Source organism: Coenobita brevimanus, chromosome 60 (genome assembly GCF_032717465.1).
Source record: "Coenobita brevimanus isolate Jiangsu-jjx chromosome 60, ASM3271746v2, whole genome shotgun sequence".
NCBI classification, from domain to species: Eukaryota; Metazoa; Arthropoda; class Malacostraca; order Decapoda; family Coenobitidae; genus Coenobita; species Coenobita brevimanus.
The window spans coordinates 19,769,904-19,789,515 of NC_137013.1; positions in this window are offsets into that span (position 1 = coordinate 19,769,904).

Here is a 19,612-nt window from a genome sequence, read left to right on the forward strand (position 1 = left end):
GCTGAAAAGTGGGAAAGCAGCTGGGGTGTATAATGTCATGAATTCGCGAGATTATGTTATTATGCCAAATCGTGACATTGTATTATTATGGGAAGCCACGAACTCTAATGGAAGGCCCAGCGTGTTTCGTTGAGTTCAACCTTCCTCGTCCGCACTTTGTTTGAGATGGTTTTTCAGAACATACGTCGCTGCTTAATAAGTGACTGTCCACGACATTAGTGCTTCAATGAGGGAATTTATTACGTGTGTATATCGTTCGCCCCACCTCTTTTAACCGTTGAAGTTAGGCCACGCCCACTTCCGGTGAACATCTTGTACCAGGCGTGAGAACATTAATTCAGTGTTGCAACACGTACGATAATTATGGTATATGTGCGATAATATTACCTTTGGTACATGTATGATACAATTTTCTATTACAGTTTGTACGATAATTTTGGGTTGAAAGCTAGCATGGCAGTAAGTTTTGTGGCACGCATAGCTAATCATGCACATCTGTTTCACAGTTTGATAGATGAATGATCTTAAGGGCTAATATAATGGTGATCACTGAAAATACTTCTTTTATGGTCTTGCTGAGTTATCATCTGCAAGAGGAAGCACATTTCTAAGAGTTATTTGTTAAAGTTCTATGGACCGCATTCTCCTGCTGGTCAGATTGATTTTCTAGTGGCACAGAGGGTATTTCTTGTCACATTATTTTTGTAATGAACGATGTGATTTTATTATTATATTATTATTATTATGAGATTTTCATGGTATGCCCTGATTCTCATACAAAATAAACTGATAAATATACAGCAAAGTAAACATCAATACCTTAAAAAATTGCGGTACTGATGAAGATAATTGTAATGGGTAAGTCTTCAGGAAATACACCAAGGTGTCGGCGAAAATTTAAAATACATCAGATTATTAAAAACAACAAAAGTGAATTTAATTGTGTACCATAATTCCAACGAAAAAGCGATATTTTTGAAGAGCCAATACGATAATTCTCAATTAGAAGTGTAGCAACACTGCATTAATTTGTTTTCGTTGGAGAGGGACCCCCGCGATAGGCAGATGTGCGTGAGGACAGGGCGAGTTTCCCAGGGATCATCCTTCAGCCTCGAGCTGAGGGGCTCTGCACTTTGGCGCCCATCACCTTTGTAGTTTAGTTAGAAATTGACGGCCGAGGGTGAGACGGATGGCGCGTGTCTCGATCTGTAGGTCGTCTGTGATTCCCGGAGGTCGCCCATCCCTCCGTCAGCAGCCCCAGGGAGTGTGGTCGTAGCCACAGTTTAAGTAATATACAGTCGTCTCATGCTTGGTTCTAATTTTGGAGCAGTCCAGCATGACGTCACGGGGTTCAGCAGCCCGGCAGCCGTCAGTTGGCTCAGGGCAGCGGTGGGGTTTTAGATGAGTCTCCCCTCAGTCGCTGCTCACTCGTGCGGGAATTTCAGGTGTGTGGTATCTGAAAACATGACAGGTTAAATATGGAATGATTTCCGAAGCTAAAGAGGTCGATATTAGATTCAAAAGTTTACCTTTATCAAAGAAAATTAAAGATTATAAAGTTTTATAAGACGATGAGTGACGTTTGAAGAATATTATCCAACCACTGTGTTCACGTACGTCCGCCTGTTGTGATAATTATAATACATGTCTGCATTAACTTCAAATGTCACTCATCGTTTTATTAAACTTTATAATCAACTTTAATATTCTTTGATAATGGTAAACTTTTAAAGCTTTGACCTCTAGCTTTGGAAATTATTCCATATTTAAACTGGCTGCTTCTATTGTAAGCAGATTACAAACATATGCGTTAAAATAAGAAGAGCTGTAAAATTACCACACTCCTCAGTGTTGCATAAACCAATGAGCAGCCTTAATTCAAACGTTTCTTGGCTCTAGCCAGTGGAGATGAGTGAACAGGGTATACTTGTCACATTTGAGTTATCCCTTTATTTTTCGTTTTCTATGGAAGGCCATCTGACGTCATCCTCCTGTGCATGAGACGACTGTATATTACTTAGACTGAGTTCGTAGCTTCGAAAGAACAGGCACAAAGATCGCCGAAGATTACCCTCCTCGTCTTTCTGTGTCTTACCAGCAGCTCCAGTCTACAGCCCCGTGACTCCACATCTTCAATTAACAGCATCTTTTTCTGTTCTCTAGGCTTAAGATTATTAGCTAGCATGTCTGACTAAATTTACTTTGCTCTGAGATTCTTGTAACGTAAATTTATTTTGTAATTAATAAATTTACAGTTCTCCTTGAGCACGATTAATTAGAAGAATAGGCTAATGTTTCTTTTCTCCACACTGATCTTACTTTAATTTGGTTACTCCCGCTTTGCACAGACATTCCTTGATAATCACGACTGGTAGTTAAGCCAGTTCTTTCGTTTTGGTTCATAATAAATCCGCTGTGCCAGCCAGGAGTTAGCATCACCAAGAACCTATGTGTTCTTACTATTATTGATTGTCAAGGGACAAGTGATGACACTTTCCCAGGGGTCAACAGCATCAGCAATTCAGCATTCGAGAGTGATCAGTCTCCGTTGTGTACTGTTAAGAAAGTCAATGAAATTCTCGTCTTTAGGGAATCAGTGATGAAAGCAGGCGTTAGGGAAAACTTACTACTTTATTCATAAGTCGATTCTCTTGTGATAAGTGGCGCCTTTCCTCTTCCACAAGTAGAAGAAATATTTAACATTTTTTTCCTCAGCAACAGACTGGCGATCAGTAAGTTATTTATTCCATAAAAATGCACATTTACCTCCAATATCACAACCCCCCCGAGACATCTGGTGACCTCACTCCAGGATATAACTTCTAGCATGATCTCTTCCAAGATAGTGACTCCTAACTAAAGCAAAGTTATTAACGAAATAGTAATAAACTCACTCACTCAGAGCTAGTTAGTAGTTTTAGTGACTAAAGTATATAGTCACTAGCTTAGTGGTGTTTACTGATAGTTTAGCAGGCCATTTCCTGCTTCAGTAACCTAGAAAATACTCAACTCGATTATCGTATTTTATTCTTGCTAGCGCCAGAAGGTTTTATTCTCCCCTGGGAAGCTGCTGGTACCCAGAGCGTTAATAACTGCGTCTTTCCCCAGACAGTTGGTGGATTTCATTTTCTCTACGAATTTCAACTAGATGAAACTGGTCACCATCAGCCTGCGTCCATATCCTTAAATTAGAATTATTAACATTCCACTACAAAACTGCACAGTTTGGACGTTAGTTTTAGTTCACACTGACTTAGTCCCATGGCTCCTAACCAGTTCAAACAGGAAGCCAAGGATATGCAGTTTAATTATCCCCAGGAAAGTGAAATCGTTTCCTCTACATGTATTCTGGTAGCATCTCCTTTCCACGCAGGTTCAGCAGCGGCAGTTGTTATGCCAGAAACTCTGACCTAATTATAAGGATCATTAGTTCAAGTTCACTCAGTCTCAGTCTGAGATAGTCCCATGGCTCCTAACCTGTCCATACAGGAAGCCAAGGGTGTGGTATTTAATGATCCCCAGGAAAGGAGATTGTTTCCTGCGAGTATTCGGGTAACATCTCCTTTCTACGCAGGTTCAGCTATGGCTGTTGTTATGCTAGAACCTCTGACCTAATTACAGGTTAATTTTAGTTTTAGTTCACTCCGCTTTAGTGAGTTAGTACCACGGCTCCAAACTGTTCATACAGGAAGCCAGTGGTATGGGGTTTAATGATCCCTAGATCAGTGAGATTGTTTTCTGAGGCACATATCCAGGTAGCATCTCCATTTTATACTGGCTTAACCACTGCATTTGTCATGCCAGAGCCTTTAACCTAATTATGGGTAACATACCAGATACTAAGTGTAGTTGCACCGTTGTTGTAGTCAAGATGTTGTTTGAGAGCAACAGTCAGACCTTTGTTTGACCGAATTATAAGGGGACGTAAGTGGTGCTAAGCATAGTTGCACCGTAATCTTAGTTAAGATGTTGTCCAAGAGCAACAGTATGAACTGACACTTGCCATAGTGCATAAGAAACTCAAAGGTAATGTGACATAACATTCACGGGGAGGTCAAGCCAGGTTCCTTCGTAAACAAGGAAGGCTGTATCGTGAGTTGCAAACACCCCAGGGCGAGGTTCGACTGCAGTTTGTCATTTCCGCAAATCATCGCCATGCACTGTCTGAACTGGGTCATTGTTCAGTAATGGGAGGTCACATGGGCAAAAAGAAAACCCTTGGCTGTATTTGCACTGACTTTCCGACCAGGTATGGGACATGATATAAGTTTGTGCATTCTTTTGATGTGTGTCATTGGACCACTAATCAGGGATGCGTCCACCCTGCGCCATTGGAATCTTTGCCCATAATCTCTGAGCCACTTGAAAGAGAGGGCAGTGACAATGTAGGTGCAGACCTGATGTCTCACCTGCTGACTAATGACTAACACGGGCAACTGTTGTACAGTGGGTTCCGTAAGACAGGTATCTTTAGTAATTTACAGTCATTCTATTTTATGAAGGTAGTTTGGGTGGGGCGATCTGGGACCTCACACTGTTAGCTCTGTTGTCACATCGCCCCCGACACACGTTTAATTATTTGTGCTCACCCCTCTCTCTGTCTCACTCTCCTATTTTAAGCTAGTAACTACTTATAAATGAATTTTGAACACTCTGTATAGATGTAATTCAATAAAAAAGCTATAGCATAGTATAAATCTCATAAGACTTGTCAGCGTTGCTTTTGCTATGTTGTCAGGTGGTTACACGAGGGATAGCCCTGCGTGAGCGGGTCATACTCGGTCAGTCTCCCGCCATGGAAGCTATAAAAAAAAAACACACACATCTATAGACTTTTACCTCAGGAGTGGTGTGGAAAAAAGTCGAAAACGAGAGAAAATAAAGAAAATAAAATTAGTAGTAGTTTATATAAATATGAGAGAGAAAGCACGTGTGTTGCGACGATGTGGCAAAAGAGCAAACAGAGTGAGGTCCCAGAGCACCCCACCCAAACTGCCTTCATAAAATAGAACAGCTGTAGGCAGTCCAAGGACTAGCTTAGTTCCCTGTTAATAGTATACCAATAAGACCTGACATCTCGCCCGCGTGTCCCACAGGATATTTGTCCGGGACCTGTATATACATATGTACTGTAAGTTAAGGGGGAAGTTCGAGAACCCTGTAGAGGCAATCCAAGGCTGTGTCTGAATTACCTTGTGGTTCTTCTCGAACTGCAGGCTATTCTGAGGATTCCCAGAGAATATGCTCTTTATCATTATGAGTGTTCACACCCACGCTGGGTGTTAAAATGTGACCTGCCAGAGTTTGCATAAAGATTCTTTAACTCACCGATGTTAGTTGTAAGTGTAGACTTTTAAGGGTAAGTATGCTCTTAGGATGTCTGAGTGTGCAGGAACAAATACTGCCAGACATTACTTAGACTAGGAGCATATGCACAGAACCCTGAGTTAATGGTCACTACTCTTACTCTTGACCTGTGACGGGCTGTGGGTCATAGAGGGCCCTGTTAACTAATTGGCACCCATCGGGATCTTTTTAATATACCATGGGTCGATGCTGCAGAAGGTGGATCAGCTGAAGTGAAGCATGCTCTCCCAGATGAGAGGAGCTGGTGCCTGATTGACTGCTGTCTTCCTTGAAAGTGCCAGGCAAGACTCTGGGCCCCAGCCCTTATATTCACACTGTGTCTATGCATTAAGCAGGGAAGACCTTGTTCTCTGGTTAATAGAGGTATAGGTTTAACCAGTAAACTACTGGAGATATAGCTTTAACCAGAAAACTACTGGCTGTTCTAAGCAATTTAATTAATCCAAGGACTAGCATGTTTCCTGGTTATTAATCTACCCAATAACAAATTAATGGCAACCTCGAATGTACAAAGCTTTGGCTGTCACTCAAATTTTTCATCTAGGGCGTACCTCTTGTAGTATATGCGTTGACTGCTAGGCAGAGGGTAATTGTAATTTAATGCAAAATGTTTGTCATATTGACACTTTTGATGCTACACCCTGATCAGTTTCACAGGTACAGTTGCCAGGTGAAGCAGTTTTGCTGTGCATGTACAGTGATAGGTGTAGCAGTTTTGTCGTGCAGGTCAGCTGATCGTCTCTGTGCATGCCGCCACCTCTTCTCCTCTGCCTTTGTGGCCTCCATATTGTTATTAATTTGTATTATACCATGTTACACATAGGCACAGTTACACCACATCTGTCACACCTACACTGTGTATCACACACACCACACTACATAACAAATAGTTGTTTAAATAAATGTAGCGATCTTTCTCTCAGCTTGACCTGGGTACAGAATTTTTCACCTTCTTCACATAGTTTTTTACCCTCAAGTTTGCTCCTGTTAACATAAGAGGTTTTTATGTTCATTGATGACAGTGATTTTCTGCATCAAGGTAGTACACATACCACCATATGAATGGTGTGTGACTGAGTTAGGACATATATATATAAATATATATATATATATATATATATATATATATATATATATATATACATATTGAGACAGGCTTGTTCTGAGGGAACCGCAACTTATACAGGAAAAGCAATACTAGTGTTGCAACGAACAGCATATTTATTATGTCCAGACGTTTCGACATATTCATCTATGTCAGGTCTCCCTGTGAGCGACCCTCCTCACTCAGCGGTAAGGGAACATTAATATATTTGTAATTAAAATGCCCGCGGCCGGACCTTCCGTCCCACCACCCCCCACACCACCACCGGGCCACCACCACCCCACCACCCGAGGAGGAGATAACGGACAGGTTAATGACCAAGGACAAGAAGGTCATCCAACCATCACTGACCTGTGCCCCTTCTTCCCGCAACTGCCCCAACGCCAGGTGAGCCTAGATCCGCAACAACTTCAACGGCGGGTTGACCATCGACAGCAGTGGGATGGGACTGATACAATATCAGTCCCTAGTAGTTTTGTGGTGACGACCACAGCTTCACCCCAACGGGACAAGAGGTCCCTAGGTGAGCCACGAGGTGTTTACACCTACTGCCACCGCGAGCCACGGGGAAGTACCATCCTCTGCCGCAACAACCCTGGTGAGCCACGAGGGGCTTGTATCCTCTGCCACCGTGAGCCACGAGGGCGTAATACCCTCTGCCACAACCAGGACAGGAGGTCCTTTGACGAGGGAGAAGAGCCCTCTATAACAAACAGGGCAGGAGGCCCAATAGTGGACTATACGGGGCTCACACCCCTAGCCACACCAAGGGTAAGAGACCCTCACACAAAGCCACAAGTGGGTCCCAGGACCGATCAGCCTGGTGCCACGGCAGTTGTGAAGACAAGAGAGAGAGTCGCCTCTGTGCTACCCTCCATAAGTGCAAAAGAGACCACGGCCTCCGTGTGTCCTCTAAAGTCAGCTAACTCCTGCAGGAGTAGCTGGACACCACCCGGGAGAGTTGCCCCGAAAGTGTCACCCGAACAGAGGCCCGGTCCCAGTCGGGACCTACCTCCCACCCCCGGGAAATTCTTGTCTTCCCCAGGTACCAGCAGGAGACGAGGCCGCAGCCCACACCTGACGGCGCGTCCCCCAGCAGACCTCCGCAGCCCTCGGACCCCCAGGCGAGCCCAGCAGCCCGTCGACGCCGACCTCCCCCTGCCACAGACCCTACGACGTCAGGCCCGTCTGCTACACCTGTTTGGCCCCAGTCCCTAGGGCCAACATAGACAGGTCTCCCTACACCGTGACCAGAGGAGGGCCTACAACAGGTCGAGACCCCAGGCAAGAGGGTCTCCCTTCACCGTGACCAGAGGAGGGCCTACAACAGGTCGAGACCCCAGGCAAGAGGGTCTCCTTGCACCGTGACCAGAGTGAGGACCTACACCTTATAGTGACAGAGTGATATCGCCCCAGAAACTCGGGCAAGAATAGTGACTTTTCCTTTCCTATAGTGAGACAGAGATAGTGATCCAGTGACAAAGTGAACCAGCGGGATTACACCAAAAAGTGTCCGTAAATACCTTCCCTTGGAAAAGACTATAAGTTCTGGGCTCGTGCAACTAGTGCTATTCCCAAGTCCAGTCCAGAGGATTCCCCCCCCCCCTTGTCAGTGTACGCGCGGGCGAGAGTTGCCGCGCCAAGCCCAAACAGTGAATTATAGTGATCTGCTCCCCTTGTTCTTTTATAGTAATAATCCCTCCCCGGCTCATCAAGCCCAGACATCTCGATTGCCCCAGTACACTAAGACCTTTTGAACTTTAATGCAAGTTAGTCTCATTCACTTATGGACCCTTAACCTATTGTAAAGAGTAATTATAGTGTGTGTGAACATCCCGTGTTGTACTAACGTAACTTTGTATATCTGTATCCTCTGCCCATAATATCATTCTATGTAATATTGTCAAGGTGTTAGAATTAAGGTAATAGATGTGTTAAAGGTGGACTGCCTAGTTTTTATGTCCTGTTCCTTTGTTAGTGCTTTACTTCCGGTCCGGAAAGAGGACCCCGCTCAATAGCTAGTGTTTTTAGTACGAGGAGTCGGCCTAAAAACACTCAGCATAACAGTAATACTTCTGTTGATCCCAAGAATTTCTGTATAATAGACACATGTACCAGTATGAATCTAAGAATACTAGAATCCATTCATATTTATAAACGAAAACCCGCCCTAAACAATTGTCTGTCTGCTGTCCCTCTGAATATATTGTGCAGTTAAGTCCCCCCTATAATTTAACACTACGTTTTCTCTTTGATGTAGGTACGATGAGCTCATGCTCATATAGTTCTTTTAGGATTTTAAATACCTTACAGGTCTTTTTTTTCATCTTTTTAGATCCACTGAAGATGACATAGATGAATATGTCGAAACGTCTGGACATAATAAATATGCTGTTCGTTGCAACACTGGTATTGCTTTTCCTGTATAAGTTGCGGTTCCCTCAGAACAAGCCTGTCTCAATAATTCTTCGCAGTAGATATGGACCCTCTACACTTCACGGGTTCCGGAAGTACGAGCGGCTGTCAACCCAGTTGGAAAAAAAAAACCTTGACCTGCATTTTCTTTTATGTTGCAAGACTTACAATGTGTTTCCCAACCTTCTTAGGTTCAAGCTGTACCGGAAAACTCTTAGTAACACAGAGTTGTATAAATCCTGGCAAGATAAGTTACTTAACATTGAAATAAGAACTAAAGAAAAAGAAATTAGGGACCTTAAAGTTTCACTTAGTCATGCAAATCCTTAACCCGTCACGTCCCGAGCCTTTCCGCACCTATGACATCCCCCAGTCCCGAGCCTTTTAGGAAAAAATTTTTTTCTTATGAAACTTCCGCTTAGATCGAGAAACTATGGAAAATCTTGAAGAAAGTGGTCTCTGCGGTCTATAAGTGGTCTATACAGGTGCGGTTTCCCCCCGCAGGTATCGTGTTCTGTAATGGGCTGGATATGCGTTAACGTTTTCTATGGTAAGGAGTAATGGGACAAACAACACACAACACCTCTACATTTATTGAATTTGTACTAATAAACAATAACAGTAACAATATAATGTATTTCAGACACATATATAGGAAAAATAAGCATTGCACCATCGCGCGAGCATAGCGAGTTAGGTCCGAGTCGTAACATGCTATCTGCTAATTTTCTGTTATGAGTCTACCAATCATTTTTTCTACTTGTATACTTCTGTTTCAATGACAATTTACCAATTACAACTGTTTGTAAGTGATTTCAGATGTTTTCATTCATTTTGATGACATGCAGCATAAGTTTAGCGCACATCAGCTTAGTAAGCGCACTCGCTATGACTCGTATTTCAACATACCAAATTGTTTTATCACTTTCCAATTATTTTCCCATTTACATAGAACCTTTCCCCCACCACTGTGAAGGTTTTCAATTATTTTCATTCATTACGAGGGCATTTAGCGATATGCTAGCGCCTATTCACGTAGCAACCACGATCTCAAACACTCGTGTTTCATCATCTACTTTATTTATTCACTCCAATTATATTTTCCCACTTACATTACACACGTTTACACCCCTCCAATGCACTGTACATACTTACTGCCATTATTTATTCAAGTGAGCGTGAGAATATCGCCTGAAAATACCCTCGCAAGGAATGTTACGTCATACATAATACTCACACACTTATATACTAATTCACTCACACACTTATATACTAATTATTCACTTTATCACTTGCTGACTTTTATTTTGACTAATACGTGCCTTATTCATTCGACTAAGCGTCAGGAAATCTTATCTTTATAGACACGCTATGAATATTTGACTTAGGAAATACATCATCATATACAATAATTTGAACTTATACCCGTAAGAATGTCACATAATAGAAAATTTATAATAAGGGGCCGTATTTATTGCACTGAGCGACAGAATATCGCATCAAACAACCCTCTCTATGTAAGTTTCAACTTAGGGCAGATTTATATACTTACACCCAATGTTTGCACTTATGTTCTACCCGTAGGCACTTTATACTAATATTTGGCGATCCACATGACTGATATTTTCACAGAGCGTCTGTCTGTCGCATTTACATCATAATTTCTGCGTCCTTTCGCATTCACACCATGCTAAAATTGCAGCAACGTGTGATATTCACTAAAACATGGGTGAATACACAGACCCTCGTCACACTGCACGCACTCATAGCGGGTGTCCTTCCTCTGTGTCGTGAGTCTCACCTGGGAATGACTGCACACGTGACACCTGCGCTGGGGCCTATAGGTCTGTTGGGCTGGGGCGGGATAGGAGTGGGGAAATGGCGGGCGGATATTCTCTGGGGAGTGTGGGTAATAGGGGCAGTGCGGGGGCGCTGTTGGGGCCTTTCAACAGCATACTTTGCAAAGATTTCTCGTGTGAGCTCCCTCACAAACCCTTCAAAGGTTTCCTGAACTCCTGTGGTCATGGCGTGAAGGTGGTGGCAATTCAGAGCAGTGATATCTAGCAAGTGAAAGAACAGTTTTTTATACCACTTCATCGTGGTCCTGGCACACTCTACCGTCGATATCATGGAGTCTGACTGGTCCACGAGGCGCATGTTTATATTATAGTCCATGACACATTCAGGTTTCCAAACACGACGCCTGCTCTCGCTATGGTAATCAACAGAATCAGTACGGTGCATCAAGGGGCGGTGAACCGTGGACAAGAGGCTTACTTCTCTGTTGTGGTTCCACATTGTTGCAAGGATGTTGTTTGCTTTGAAGAAGACAACCTCACTCCTTGCAAGTTTCCGCCCTACCTTGACCACGTGACGCCGGTTCACCTTTACGGTTCCACAGACTCCCGTTTCATGTCTGTGAAGATAACGAGCGAGAAGAGGGCTAGTGTACCAGTTGTCGAGATAGAGAACGTGACCACGTTGAAGGTAGTCTTGTATCATCGTCTTTACCACTGCTCCAGAAAGTCCTATACCTCGATCTACTATTATGTCTGTCTGTGCACCGGTGTACAAGACTATGTCTTGCACGTATCCAGTCCTACAGTCACACATAACAAAGATCTTGAACCCAAAACGGTGCCTTTTGCTGGGTATATACTGTCTGAATGAAATATTGCCTCTCCGCAACACGAGACTCTCGTCTATGACGAGATCTCTATAGGGATAGAATGAGGATCGAAAGGTTTGCCTGAGGTGATCAAAGACCAGCCTAATTCGCCTCATTTTGTCCGTGTTGTTTGCATTTGCAGAGTCATTAGCATCATAAAAATGGAGGCGACTTAGAATTTGTTGAAACCGATTACGGCTCATCACTTGACCAAATATGGGGGTAAACATAACAGGGTCCGTAGTCCAGTAAGCAGGAATTCTATTTTTTCTTATTATACCCATCAAAAGGACAAGGGCAAAAAATAAGAACATTTCTGGAATGGAGACAGGGCAATCATAAATCACTGAATGCCTACTCCTTGTTCCCAATCTTTCACTTTCTAGCCGCTGGCCGCTTGCAAACAGGTTTGTTTGAAGCACGATCTGATCAACGAAGGCCTCACTGAAAAACAGGTGGAAAAAATCCAACCTGCTTGAATTACAGTGAATACCTGGTGCAATGCAGCCAGATCGCCCCTGCTCAGTGAAGGGGTGAATGAGGGGAGAAAAATCACTCCCATCCTCCCAATCCCACGACACAAATCCCTCGTCCCAATCACCGCCTTCGTCTGGGTGGGGAGGAGATCCTGGTTGGGGAGGTTGGGGAGAAGGAGTATGGACGGCTTCCCCACTGTCACTCCTCTTCCCTCTGCCTTTACCCTTTCCCTTTCCCTTACCCTTACGGCCTTGAGGAACATTAGGGGGCTGTGGGGATGAAATAGTTTGATATTGGGGAGCAGAAGACGTGCTGGGGAGTGGTTCCTCCCCACCTTCCCCCTCCATTACCACACCACGTGCTCTCTCACGCAACCTTGCTCGACCACGTGTTAGGGGATATTGGGGAGCATAAGACGTGCTTTGGAGTGGTTCCTCCCCACCTTCCCCCACCCTCACAACCCCACGTGATAAGGAACGCACCCGCACTGGCCCACGTGATCCACTCTGCCGCCTCACACTGCGTAGGGAGAGCAATGACTCACCCACCTCACTCTCACTTTCCCTAATCCCAGGAATGTCCATTTCACTCCCCACTCCCTCCACTTCACTTCCTACCGCCCCAACAGAATGCTAGGCCCATACCTGCTTAGACGACGTGGTGTGCGCTCTGGGCCACGATGCGTAATCACCTCCCGCCCATACCACATGGCAGCACGTCCCACGTCTCCGTCCTCATCCTCGTCCTCGTCCTCGACCTCGAATTCGGCTTCCAAGGCACGCTGGGGATAGGGATATGACATACCACGTGCCTTCTTTGCCTCCTGCCCCTCTCTAGCAACACGGTAAGTCACGTACTGCCGCTTCCTTGGTGACGGAACTTCCTCGTCACTGCTGGTGGTTTCTTCCTCCTCTGGCTGCACATAATCTTTGTCCATCTCCTCGTCATCCAGTGGGGAATCACTGTCGCCGGTAAAGGTGTCCAGGGCGACTTGAATTTCGCTCTCTGAGAGACCTCTCTTAGCCATGTCTGAGCAGGACCGTGGCTACCAGGTGAGTGGACGAGTGGCGGGCTAGCGCGGGTCACGCGGGGTCGCCGAGTGTCCCCGCCGGGAGTCAGGTAGGGGAAGGTCAGGCGAGGGTACGTACTGCAAATCAAGCGCGAAATTTGAAAATTGTCAAAATTATGCACATTGCAATTGCACGACGTACTGGTACGTTGCCGGGACTGGCAAATGCAAATCGTGGTGACGTACCCATACGTCGTCAGGACGGGGCGGGTTAAGCTCCATGGTGTCATGTTTAGACTTCTGCTGTTTAAAGTATTTTGTTAAAAGAAAAGTAGAGTACATACAAATATTGCGAAGGTTCATGGAAAGAAGTTATTTTGGCTTGGGGCTAAATCTGAGCTAAAATCATGTGATCCTCAAAAAGTTATATTCAATTACTCCAATGTAGAATTATCCAGTCGTGAGTCTTTTTTGTTATCTTTCGGTTTAGAATTTAACCTACCTGTGTTTCGGCCTAACTTTCATAAGTATTTCACTGCTTTTGAGAGTATGATACAAACACTTAAAAAATGTAAGCTCACTGAAGGGCATAGCTTCAATTCAGTTATTCAATGTGTTCGCAATATAGCATGTAAAGAATACTATGGGTTTAAAAGTTCTAAAGTACATTCACCTATTTTCACAAAGAAAGATTTTAACATTTTGAAAGACTTGGGTAAGAATGAGGAGTTGGTTGTCTGTCGTCCAGATAAAGGAAGAGGGGTTGTGCTGCTCAATAAGGCTGATTACATAACGAAAATGCACGATATTTTGAAGGACTCCACTAAATTCATTAAAGTCATTCATACCGATTTAATAAAACTGAACATGAAAATAGAGGATAAAGTAAACAGGTTATTAAAATCTATGGTTTTAAAAGAAACTGTTTCAAAGGAATATTCACAGTCTTTAAAACCTAGTGGCTCATCACCAGCTATTCTGTATGGATTACCTAAAGTTCACAAACAATCCATACCTCTTAGACCAGTCATGGCTGCATTTAAAACTGCCTCCTTTAAATTAGCCAAATTTTTAGTTCCCATCCTTTCGGGTTTAACAACCAATGAATATACGGTTAAAAATTCATATGAGCTCTTTAACTTTCTCTCTGGATTCGGACTACCAACCTCCTGCTACATGTGTAGTTTTGATGTCACCTCATTGTTTACAAATGTTCCCTTGGATGAAACTATTGAGTTATGTGTAAATTCAGTATTTAATGATATGGATAAAGTCATGGGTATGAGTAAAAAATTCTTTAAAAACCTGATTTCTGTTTGTGTTAAGGACTGCCATTTTATATTTAATAACGAGGTATATAAACAGGTAGACGGTGTGGCTATGGCCTCGCCTCTGGGTCCGACTATGGCTAATGTTTTTCTCTGTTTTTGGGAGAAAAAATGGCTGTATACTTTAAACTTTAAACCCATCCTTTATCGTAGATATGTGGATGACACTCTACTTATATTTCAAGATGAAAGCCATGCTCCACTTTTTTTAAACTACCTAAATAAACAACATAAGAACATAAAATTTACCATGGAATGTGAAGTTAACGGTAAACTCCCTTTTCTTGATTTATTAATTCAGAAGTTAAATGGCACTCTGGTTATGTCTGTATATCGTAAGCCTACTTTCTCGGGTTTGGGTACTAGCTTTTTTAGTTACTGTCCATTCATTTTTAAGTTGAATGCAATTAGAACACTTTTGTATAGAGCTTATAACCTAACTTCCACCTACAACCTATTCCATCAGGAGATTTCATTTTTGAGGATTTTTTTTGCTAACAATGGTTTCAGTACTGCTCTTTTTGATAATTGTTAGAAAATTCTTAGCCAAAATTTACAGTCCAAAGCAACCCGTATGTACAGTGAGTAAGGAGGAAATGTATCTTTCTCTACCTTTTCTTGGTACTGTATCAGAAAAGATAGAGAGGGCACTGAAATATAACTTTTCAATTTTCTATCCTCAAATAAAGTTCCGATTTGTTCATAAGAATGATCTTAAGATTCAATCATTTTTTAATTACAAAGACCGACTACCGACTGCCCTCCGCTCGTCAGTCGTTTATGAATACAAGTGCCCTAGTTGCCATACAGGGTATATTGGAAGCACAATACGAGCTTTCAAGCTAAGGGTTGACGAGCATAGAGGTCAGTCGAGCAGGTCAGGTCTCCCTGTGAGCGACCCTCCTCACACAGCGGTAAGGGAACATTCATATATTTGTAATACTTCTGTTGATCCCAAGAATTTCTGTATTATAGACACATGTACCAGTATGAATCTAAGAATACTAGAATCCATTCATATTTATAAACGAAAACCCGCCCTAAACAATTGTCTGTCTGCTGTCCCTCTGAATATATTGTGCAGTTAAGTCCCCCCTATAATTTAACACTACGTTTTCTCTTTTATGTAGGTACGATGAGCTCATGCTCATATAGTTCTTTTAGGATTTTAAATACCTTACAGGTCTTTTTTTTTTTCATCTTTTTAGATCCACTGAAGATGACGTAGATGAATATGTCGAAACGTCTGGACATAATAAATATGCTGTTCGTTGCAACACTGGTATTGCTTTTCCTGTATATATATATATATATATATATATATATATATATATATATATATATATATATATATATATATATATATATATATTGGATCCCAGGGTTGCTGGCTGAGGCACTGTTCTGGGAGGATCCTAAGCGTTCCGCCCTCAGCATATCGGATCATAGTTGCAAAGCTCATAGGTCCCCACCCGGGGGTTCCTTACTTTATTAAGGTTTGAAAATTCCCAGTTCTGTCCAATACTGGGGACACTGGGCTCCAATGGGATATATATATATATATATATATATATATATATATATATATATATATATATATATATATATATTAATATACGTTACAGGCAGAATGTGAAGTCAGTCAGTTCGTGAAATGACCAGTCAGTTTGTGAAATGAGTCTAAATTGGGATGGGTTAATTTAGGTGAGGTTAAGCTAGGCTGCGGTAAGGTTAGGTTGGGATAATCTAGGTTAAGTTTAGGTTAGGTTAGATTAGGTTATGCTGGGCTTTGTTAGGTTAGGTTAGATTAATATGGATGAACGATTAACTTACGTTCATCGAAATTAACCTAATCTAACCTAACCTCACTTAACCCAACCTAGCCTCATCTAACCTAACTTAACCTAGATCTTCCCAGCCTAACCTAACCTCAGCCTAAATTAAGCTAACCTAAGTTAACCCATCCCAATTTAGACTGATTTCACGAACTGACTAGGCATTTCTCGAAATTACTGATTTCACATTGTGCCTGTAATATATATATATATATATATATATATATATATATATATATATATATATATATATATATATATATATATAGTCAGTTTTCAGAAAAATTTCTTTTTGATGTGGCATAATGTCATGCTTTCGCGAGATTATGTTGCTATACCAATTAGTGACATTGTAATATTATGGGAAGCCACGAACTTTAGTGGAAGACCCAGTGTGTTTCACTCAGTTTAACTGTCCTTGTCTGCACTTTGTTTGGGACGGTTTTTCAGAACATTCGTCGCTGCTTCAAGGTGACTGTTCTTATGCACGACTTGAGTGCTTCGCTGAGTGAATTTATTACGTGTTTTTATCTTTCCCCCCCACCTCTTTTAACTGTGCCACGCCCACTTCTGGTGAACATGGTTGTACCAAGTGTGAGACCATTAATTTTAGTTGGAGAGGGACCCTCGCGACAGGATGATGTGCATGACGAGCTGAGGGGCTCCGCAGTTCAATGCCCAGTACCCCTCCACTCACCGTAGTTTAGTTAGAAATGGGCAGCAGAGGGTGAGACTGATAGTGCATATCTCGATCTGTAGGTCGTCTAAGATTCCTGGAGGTCGCCCATCCCTCCGTCAGCAGCCCCAGGGAGTGTGGTCGTAGCCTATATCCACTGAATACAATGTCTGCTCATGGGCCGCCTGGGAGCGAAAGAAAAAGCGCCCGCTCATGAGTGATGACGTCACACTCTCCCTGCGCGCCCTGCGACCCTCACTCAGCTGCACAGAATGTCAACATTCATGAAGTGTGGTGTGCCCATTTGCAATTGATATTTTATCTGCCACCTTTCCACGACTATTTCCATACACAAGGAGGAGGAAAATGCCCAATTACTGTTCAGTATAGTGATGTTTCTTGCCACACAGACGAAACGTCACATCGCAATATTTCCCGAAAAATGAAGAAATGAGATGGTAACGAAAAGTACTACTATAGGACAGATATTGGGAAAGTACAAGAAAGTTCATTTATCTGGTTGATAATTGGTTTGATATATTCAATTTCCGTGTTCCACGGCATGTAAAGTCTTCTAGAAATGTTTATGGGTTAGCTTTAGAAACCCATGACAAAACACGGAAGTACATGATAAACACAGCAAGTCAGTATGAATATATGGGAGTAAAGGGCTTTACCAGTTTCAGAAAGGACTGATCGTTTCATCAAAGTCTTTGCCTAAGTTACAGGAAATGGTAAAGGATTAGTACAATATCTCCTACATATTAACATACAGATTGGATCAAGATGGGCTGGAGCATTTCTTTGCTTGCCTCAGACAAATGGGAGCATGTTATCAGCATCCATCTCCTGTTGCTGTTAACCATCGGGTTAAGTCACATCTCAGAAAAAATAGTTCACATGAAGGGTCAAGATACAATGTGGAGGAAAAATATTGATGATGTGAACATGTCAGCAGGATCCTTCTCCAGCTTCAGTGATGAGTATGCTCCACTGTCTGCGGATAATGAACAAATTCTCCAGCGTGAACCGACCCTGTCTGCAGTGGTGTTCTGCTAGTCACACGAAAACGATGAACCAGAGGCAGAGTATGGACAAGGAGAATATTTCAAACCTGGATTTAGAAGTTAAGGGGTTAAAAGAAGTTACTGAGCAAGAGGGCCTAGCGTATTTTGGTGGATTCTTAACTCATAAATTTTCTCAATATGGCTATCTCGGTTCAAAGGCTTCAAACAAAGAAGACACATGGATTGGTGCAATTAGCTGAGGATATGAAAATTTGATGAAACCTAGCTTTGAATTCCTGGAAAAGTTAAAAACAACGGAAAAGTTATATTCATCATGGAGCTAAAGCCCTGCAAACTGGAAAAGCCACTGCCCAGAATCTAACCAGTAAAGTAGCTAGATTTGTTTCTCTGCCTTATGAAGTAATTGTTTATTTTGTTCACTGTTGTATGTTTCTTAGAATGCGAGTACTAAATAAGAAAAATAATTCCATCCAGAAAAACTTTAAACAAAATGAGTAAACTGATACCGTAATAGATAAAGATGTATAAATATTCTGACTGATTGATTGCGAGAGAGAGAGAGAGAGAGAGAGAGAGAGAGAGAGAGAGAGAGAGAGAGATTCATATTCAATGAACTTTAAGTGTGACATGAGAATTTTTTAGTCCATGTGCTTAAATGCTGTTTCAAAGCTTATAAATGATTAGCATGCTATGACTAAAACCAATAAATTGTTTGGCTAGAGATTCATATATTATTTTCTGCATTATTTTTGACATAATGTGCAAGCACATGCTAAAATGTGGTAAGAAAAAAAAATAGTGTGAAACAATGTAAGGCATGAGCTGGGACACGGGAGACGGGAGAGAGTGTGACGTCATCACCCAGGTGCTGATGCGTTTTCTTTCGCTCCCGGGCGGCCCGTGAGTAGACATTGTATTCTATGGATATTGGTCGTAGCTACGGAAGAGCAGGCACGAAGATTGTCGAAGATTACCCTCCTCGTCTTGCGGTGTCCCAGTGGCGGCTCCAGTCTATAGCCCTGTGACTCCACATCTCCAATTAACAGTTTTTCTGTTTTCTAGGCTTAAGATTATTAGCTAGCATGGCTGATTGAGTGAGTGAATTTACTTTGAGATTCTTGTAACGTAAAATTATTTTGTTATTAATAAATTTACAGTTCTTGAGCTCGATTAATTAGAAGAATCGTGTTTCTTTTCTCCACAATGATCTTTTAATTCGCTTACTGCCACTTTGCACAGACATTCCTTGATATTAATCACGATTGGTGGTTATGCCAGTTCTTTCGAATTGGTTCATAATAAACCCGTCATGCAAGCCAGGAGTTAGCATCAGCAAGAACCTATGCACCATTATTATTATTGATTGTGAGCAGGCAAGGGTGATATTATTACTTTCTCAGGGACCAACTGTATCAACAATTTAGCTTTCGAGAATGTTTAGTCTCCTCTGTGTATTGTTGAGAAAGTTAATGAAATTCTCGTCTTTAGAGAATCGGAGAAGTAAGCAGCCATGAAGTAAAACTTAATACTTTATTCATAAGTCGATAGCCCTCGTGGCAGTGGCGATCTATTGGCCATTCATTCCATTGAAAATGGTTATTAACGTCAGTATCTTACCCTCCCCCCACGTGTATGCAGAGATGATTAAGTGTAGTGGAGACATCGGTATGAAGTGGTTGTTGGGGATATGTAGGAAGGCATGGA